The following is a 9,091-nucleotide window of genomic DNA, read 5'->3' on the forward strand; positions in this document are numbered from 1 at the left end:
AACTAGTAGGAGCCAACACATGCCTATATACCCATACACAGTATAAGTATGAAAGCATTATCAAACTCAAACCACCTATATACAAGACAACTATGTTATCTCAAGTCTAAAGATTGTATGCACTGATATGATATATGACAATGCATTGACAAGAGTAAACTCCATGTGCTTGTCATAAGCGTCGCTGGTTCGGCCTACTCATCATGTTTAAGTGCCTATCATGTTTGTTATGTGGCATGAGACTCATCACTCCATCTTATTTATATCTCATATAAATACCTTGGGAACAAACATGATTATAATCTTTCTGGATAAGTCATGTCCTTTGTGAAGTATCCTCGATTGTGAACCAATTTATGATTCTTTGTGCTAGAAATACTGTCACTCATATTCTTAACAACTTAAAAATAGAATTTCTAACAAAATATCAATGGACCTTTTCTATTACACATAAATATATTATGTAAACGAAAAAGTAAAATTGCCTTTTATTAATAAAATATATACAAGACACATATAAAATGATATGCTCTAGGGCATACTACTAACAATCTCCCACTAGCACTAGAGCCATTCATTACAATATCTTAGACCCATATTCTCAAGATGTCAGTCTAACTGAGTTTGTGACATAGTCTTTGTGAATGGATCGGCTGGATTTTTGGCTGATACTATTTTCTGCATGACTACATTGCCTTGCCCAACTATCTCTCTGATAATATGGTAGCACCTTTCTATGTATTTGGATTTCTGATGAGACCGGGGTTCCTTAGCCTGTATGACAGCTCCATTGTTGTCACAGTAGAGAGAAACTGCTGACTCAATGGAAGGAACTACTGCAAGTTCTATCACAAACTTCTTTATCCAAACAGCCTCTTTTGCAGCATCTGATACAGCAATATACTCGGCCTCTGTAGTGGAATTAGCAGTCATACTTTGTTTGGAACTCTTCCAACTGACTGCACCTCCATTACAAATGAACACAAACCTAGAGGTAGACTTTCTATCATCGATATCTGATTGAAAATCAGAATCAATATAACCATCCAATTGCAAGTCACCACCTCCATAAATCAAGAATAAATCCTTAGTTCTTCTCAAGTACTTAAGGATATTCTTGACAGCTATCCAGTGCTCCAAACCTGGATTGGATTGAATCCTATGCGATATCCGGCCTAGTACACAACATTGCATATATTAAACTTCCAATAGCCGAAGCATATGGAATCCTGGCCATTTTATCTCTTTCTTCTGGTGTCTTTGGAGACATCTCTTTAGAAAGGTGGATACCATGTCTTACTAGTAACAATCCTCTCTTGGAGTCAAGCATGTTAAATCTCTTTAACACCTTTTCCAAGTATAGACTTTGGGATAAACTAATTATTCTTTTTGCTCTATCTCTATAGATGCGAATTCCAAGAATATAGGTTGCCTCCTCTAAGTCTTTCATGGAAAATGTATTTCACAACCATACCTTGACAGTTGTCAACATACCTATGTCATTACCTATCAATAAAATGTCATCTACATATAAAATAAGAAAAGTGACAACACTCTCACTAACCTTCTTATATACACATGGCTCATCCATATTTTTGATAAAACTAAATGATTTAATGACTTCATCAAAACGAATGTTCCAACTCCTCGAAGCTTATTTCAACCCATAAATAGATCGTTTTAGCTTGCATACCTTGAAACTGAAGGAGCGGAAGCATGAAAATCACAAGTTTAGATCATTAAAATTCAAAATTTTTCATCTAGGGTCACATGCATCATGCAAGATTCATTTTTATCTATTTGATTTCAATGACAAACAACATATTAAAACTCTTTTAATATATTTTTGGATCTACATTTGCCATTTAAGATTTTAGAATTAATCAGATTAATTATTAGAACCCTAGATTAGATCAAGAACAAGTGCACTAACCTCTTAATGCATTGCAGTATATTTGACATCTTTGGGATGCGTCTAAGACACCAGATGTTATCCCTCTAGCTTGTCCACACCAAGATCACCTATGGCATCCCTTGAACAGCGTCTAAAGCTTTTTCTATGAATTAGAAAATCAAGTTTTTCCTTTTGAGAGATTACAGATGTAAACAGGACACTAGAAACAATTTCTAGTATTTTTAATTCAAGAGATTGTTTGCTAATCTCTTTAAATTGATGAGAGAAGAAGAAGAAGAGAAGGGAATGGCAGCCAAGGGTGGCGGCACTAAGAGAATGAGTAGTTTGTATTTTTGTTCTTTCATCCTTACACTTATATAGCTAGGTCACCACTTAAAACCCCTGTCACATGTTACCCTCTGATTGGTTCTAGGTTTAATTGACCCAATCACATTGTGCCAAGTGTTAAACCTATATTTAATCTTGACTTTGATCATCTTACATGATTAAAAGACATTTGGCAAGCTTATGTGTAGTGCCATGTGTCACCATCTCATTATGCCACATGTCACCCTGTGAAATGACCAAAATACCCTTGTGTGTTAATTTTGAGTTCTCAATCCAAAATAATTATTTCTCTTCTTCTAATCAATTTATATCAAATATAAATTAATTAATTAATCTTTATTAATTAATCTTAAACCCATCTTCTCAAGATGTCGGTCTAGCTGAGTCTATGACATAGGCTTAGTGAATGGATCAGCTGGATTTTCAGCTGATGCTATTTTTTGCATTGCTGCATCGCCTCGTCCAACTATTTCTCTGATAATGTGGTAGCACCTTTCTATGTGTTTGGATTTCTGGTGAGACTGGGGTTCCTTATATCCAAACAACTTCTTTTACAGCATCTAATGCAGTAATATACTCGGCCTTGGTAGTGGAATCTACAGTCATGCTCTGTTTGGAACTCTTCCAACTAACTGCACTTCTATTACAAATGAACACAAACCTAGAGTAGACTTTCTATCATTGATATCTGACTGAAAATCAGAATCAGTATAACCACCCAATTGCAAGTCTCCATCTCCATATATCAAGAATAAATCCTTAGTTCTTCTCAAGTACTTAAGGATATTCTTGACAGTTATCCAGTGTTCCAAACCTAGATTGGATTAATACTTGCTAGTCAAACTAACAGCATATGCAATATTCGGCCTAGTACACAACATTGCGTACATCAAACTTCCAATAGCCGAAGCATATGGAATCTTGGCCATTTTATCTCTTTCTTCAGGTGTCTTTGGAGACATCTCTTTAGAAAGGTGGATAGCATGTCTCACTGGTAACAATCCTCTCTTGGAATCAAGCATATTAAACCTCTTTAATACCTTTTCCAAGTATAGACTTTGGGACAAACCTATTATTCTTTTCGCTCTATCTTTATAGATGCAAATCCCAAAAATATAGGTTGCCTCCCCTAAGTCTTTCATGGAGAATGTATTTCACAACCATACCTTTACAGTTGTCAACATACATGTGTTATTACCCATCAACAGTATGTCATCCACTTATAAGACAAGGAAAGTGATAGCACTGTCACTAACCTTCTTATATATACATGGCTCATCCTCATTTTTGATAAAACCAAATGACTTAATGGCTTCATCAAAACAGATGTTCTAACTCCTCGAAGCTTGTTTCAACCCATAAATGGATCTCTTTAGCTTGCATACCTTGGAACCATCTTGGGATTCAAAACCCCTAGGTTGTTCCATGAAAATGTTTTCTTCAATGTATCCATTGAGAAAAGCTGTTTTGACATCCATCTGCCAAATCTCATAATCATAGTATGTAGCTATTGCTAATAGAATCCTAATTGATTTAAGCATGGCAACAGGCGAGAAAGTCTCCTCATAATCGATTCCTTGCCTTTGGCGAAACCCTCTCGTTACTAGCCTTGCCTTATAGGTCTTTACCTTTCCATTAGAACCAATTTTCTTCTTGAAAACCCATTTGTTCCCTATAGGTATAATACCTTCAGGTGGGTCAACAAGATCTTAAACTTGATTCTTACACATGGAATTAATTTCGGATTTCATAGCATCAATCCATTTTGAAGAGTCTATATCTGATATAGCTTCTTCATAGATAAGTGGATCATCTCCATGAGCAACTTCTTCGTGAGTAGACAACTCTTGTTCTTCTTCATGAAGGAAAACATATCTCACTGATGGGTGAGATACCCTGGTTGTTCTAAAAGGAACAGCTGTAGATGTTATATCAATAGGTATAGGTTGACTAGATGGATCTATATCCATCTAATCTGTTAGTTGGTCAGAATTCTCTAATTCTAACTCTATTTGCCTTCCTTTGCCTCCTTCTTGAACAAACTGTTGTTCAAGAAATGTAGCATTTCTACTTGTCACAACCTTTAGTGATGTAGGCAAATAAAAAATAATATCCAAAACTATCTTTTGGATATACAACAAATCAACTCTTTTCTGATCTGGTTTCCAATTTATCAGTGTTCAGCTTTTTTGATATAAGCTGGACAATCCCAAATCTTAACATGCTTAAGACTTGGTTTTCTTCCATGCTATATCTCATAAGGTGTGGAAGATACTGATTTTGATAGAATCCTATTCAGAATATACAAAGCTGACTCTAATGCAAATTCCCAAAAGGAGATTGGTATATCAGTATAGCTCATCATATTACGTACCATATCCAATAGGATACGATTTCTCCTTTCAGATACACCATTCAGCTGTGGTGTTCCTAGAAGAGTCAGCTGAGAAAAAATGCCGTGCTCTCTCAAGTATTCATCAAATTTAGTACTCAAGTATTCACCTCCACGATTTGATCGAAAAGCTTTAATACTTTTTCCTGTTTGATTTTCTACTTCAAATTTAAATTCTTTGAACTTTTCAAAGGATTCATGTTTGTATTTCATCAAATACAAATACCTAAACCTTGATTTATCATCAGTAAAGGTAATAAAATAATGAAAACCGCTTTTAGCCATTTCTTTAAATGGATCACATACATCACTATGTATTAGCTTCAAAATATTTTCAGCTCTTAGCCCTTGTCCAACAAAGAGTGATCTAGTCATTTTGCCCTGAAGGCAGGATTAACAAGTTAGAGTAGGCTCAGAGCCCAATGAGAATAAAATCTCCATTTTCTCCAATTTTGCAATCCTATCTTTTGCAACATGACCTAATCTTAAGTGCCAAATATATTTTGAACTTGAGTTGATTTTCATCATGGCATTGCATTCTTTTAGATTGCTATACTCTGGGCAGTGGAAACACTTTTCTACTGGCAGTGGAAACACTTTTCTACTGGCAGTGGAAACACTTTCTTGTTGGCAGTGGAAACACTTTCCTTTGCCTTTGTCAGCTTTGATCTTTGTTTTTCTGTTTGGCTATCTTCTTGGAAGATCCTAGAACTTGAGGTTTCTTTTTCTTATTGCCCTTCTTCTTGTTGGACTTTCCAGCAGAAGAAGATGCAATTAAAGCTACCTCTTTTTTCCTTTATTACCCGGTATATTCTTTTGGGCAATAATCAGCATGTTGAGTAAACCAGCCAAGGTGCATTCCTGTTTAGTCATATGGAAATTTGTTACAAAATTCCCAAAAGACTCAGGAAGGGACTGAAGGATCAAATCCGTTTGCAAATGAAAATCCATGTTGAAGTGAAGATGTTCCAGCTACTCAATCAGCTGAATCATCTTGTGGACATGATCCCCAACATTCTCTCCCTCAGACATCTTCATGCGGAACAACTGTCTAGATATCTCATACCTAGCATTCATGCTATACTCACCATACAACTCTTGTAGATGGAGGAGGATCTCACTCGCACTCTGCATTTTCTCGTGCTGCTTCTGTAACTCATTACTCATAGAAGCAAGCATGTAACACTTGGCTCTCATATCATGCTCCTTCCACTTATCCAAAGTTTCATGTTCCTCTTGTATGGCCTCTGGAGGTAAGGGACCAGGAACCTGTGAGTCAAGAACATATCCAATATGTTCAAGGTTTAGGACAAGTTTCAAATATCTTAGCCAATCAAATAAATTAGGTCTTATCAACCTATTGCGATCAAGTATGCTCGTAAGGATATTGGATGGTGGTGGTTGTTTTGTGCTCATTATTATCAGAAAATTAATTGCAGAAAATAACCAGATTAATTAGTAAATATATCATGTAATTAACCAAAATGATTATGGTCTTTTAATCAAATTGATCCTCCCACTAACTTAGTGAATCATACACTTCCAAAGTAGAAAACGGAAATCCTGGTTGGATGGATTTCTAGTGGGTGATTGAATTCTTATAATTCTATTGATCTTCCTTAGGTACATCCATTATTGGAATTACAATAAACTATAAGTGAGCAACTCCTTGCCCATCACATCTCATGTGAGGTTCAATCCTTTACCTAGCCCCTAATGCTCAAAATCTCAGGTACATCCATTATTGACTTATCTTACATTAGTTAAGTTGATCCCATTGAGCCAATAATTATGCAAATAATTTTAAGTCCTCAGGTACATCCAATATTGGCCACCAAACCATTTACATATTTACAACATCTCATGCTTAATAATTATTCTTAAAAAAATCTCTTAAATTAATTGCATCATATGCAACTATTTAAAATTTCTTAAAATAATTGTCCCAATGGAGGGCCCATGTTATAATTACTTTAATTATAGCATATCCAACTTATTCATTTGTTTGGAAGATTTTATGGTCATCCTAATTACTATTAAGGTTTCGCTTTGCACATTATCCAATTAGCATGCATATATCATATAATTGCATACATTCCTATACATCTCATGCATTCATGGATAATAATAAATATGGTATGCTCATGGATTTTCTAAGGGATTCAATTCTGAGCCACCAAGAATTGAATCAGGGTATTTCTAGGTGCATTTCATTCATTCATTTTATAAGAGTTGCTGAAGGAGTATATAATCAACACTTGATCTTGAATTCCTCCCACTAGTCCCACCAATGCTCTTGACCTCCTTGATCTTCTTGCAATGCAATTACATAGTAATCCTTGGCATAACTGAATTTACAAGAATTAAATAAATGAAATTACAATCCAAAATTATTACAACCTTAATAATACATGCCCAAAAATAAATTAAAATAAATAAATTAATTTACAACCCAAAGAAAACATAAAAGAAATAAATCCAATCACATTGGTCTTTTATAGTCCATGATCATCCATCATGCATATCACTATTTAACAATTAAATAAAACATACATACTTAAATTAAATTGAATATCTCATATTCAATTTAAAAATCCAGATTTGAATATGATTCAAACAAATTTAAAAATTCAGATTTGAGTCACATTCAAATAAATTTAAAAATTCATATTTGAATCATATTCAAACAATTTTAAAAAATTCAGATTTGAATCACATTCAAACAACTTTTAAAATTTAGATTTAAATAATATTCAAACAACTTTAAAAATTTAGATTTGAATATGATTTAAACAACTTTAAAAATTCAGATTTGAATCACATTCAAACAACTTTTAAAATTCAGATTTGAATCACATTCAAACAATTTTTAAAATTCAGATCTAAATCAAAATTTAATTGTGTGATTAAAACACCTAATTAAACACTTTAATTAGTCATGGACCTAATTATGGGCCTTGGAACAAAACCCACAAACATACCCAAACAGCCATGTGCATGGTTGAATGAATCAAACCATGCGCATGGTGGTGTAGTTCATCAAGCCGCCACCTTTGTTGGTCCAACCTGCAATGGATCTATCATCTCATGATCAAACAATATAATTAAATCATATAATCAACAATCTAAATGGCAAATATAGTAGCTTTGATACCAATTGAAGGAGCGGAAGCATGAAAATCACAAGTTTAGATCATTAAAATTCAAAAATTTTCATTTAGGGTCACATGCATTATGCAAGATTTATTTTTTTCTATTTGATTTCAATGATAAACAGCATATTAAAACTCTTTTAATATATTTTTGGATCTACATTTGCCATTTAAGATTTTAGAATTAATCAGATTAATTATTAGAACCCTAGATTAGATCAAGAATAAGTGCACTAACCTCTTGATGCACTGCAATGTATTTGACACCTTTGGGATGCGTCTAGGACACCAGATGTTGTCCCTCTAGCTTGTCCACACCAAGATCACCTATGGCAGCTCTTGAATAGCTTCTAAAACTTTTTCTATGAATTAGAAAATCAAGTTTTGCCTTTTGAGATATTACAGATGTAAACAGGACACTAGAAACGATTTCTAGTATTTTTAATTCAAGAGATTGTTTGCTAATCTCTTTAAATTGATGAGAAAAGAAGAAGAAGAGAAGGGAATGGCAGCCAAAGGTGGCGACACCAAGAGAATGAGTAGCTTGTATTTTTGTTCTTTCATCCTTACACTTATATAGCTAGGTCACCACTTAAAACCCTTGCCACATGTCACCCTCTAATTGGTTCTAGGTTTAATTGACCCAATCACATTGTGCCAAGTGTCAAACCTATATTTAATCTTGACTTTGATCATCTTATATGATTAAAAGACATTTGGCAAACTTATGTGTAGTGCCATGTGTCACCATCTCATGGTGCCACATGTCACCCTGTGAAATGACAAAAATACCCGTGTCTTAATTTTGAGTTCTCAACCCAAAATAATTATTTCTCTTCTTCTAATCAATTTATATCAAATGTAAATTAATTAATTAATCTTTATTGATTAATTTCTCATTAATTAAATTTATATTTAAACACTTTAAATATAAATTTAACTTATACTATACATCCAATAACCTAGATTTGGTTTCAAGCCATGCTAGAGACTTTGCAATCTAATTGCAAACCAAACCTATTTAATTAATTAATTAAACTCTTTAATTAATTAATTAAATCATATTTAATTTGGTGATTACTTATGTATGTGTGTGACTTACTAGGCTCATCACTAATTGGCAATGAGACATGATATCAACTCTTAATATCATTAGAACTCTTTCTTACCATAAATGATTTCTCAAAATCATTTTATGCACCTCATAGACCATGGTTAACACCTAGCATAGCATGTCATGGCCACCCAATTATTAATAAGGTTTATCTTAAATAAACCTATAATCATATGTTACCATGCACTAGA

Source organism: Hevea brasiliensis, chromosome 1 (assembly GCF_030052815.1).
Source record: "Hevea brasiliensis isolate MT/VB/25A 57/8 chromosome 1, ASM3005281v1, whole genome shotgun sequence".
NCBI lineage: Eukaryota > Viridiplantae > Streptophyta > Magnoliopsida > Malpighiales > Euphorbiaceae > Hevea > Hevea brasiliensis.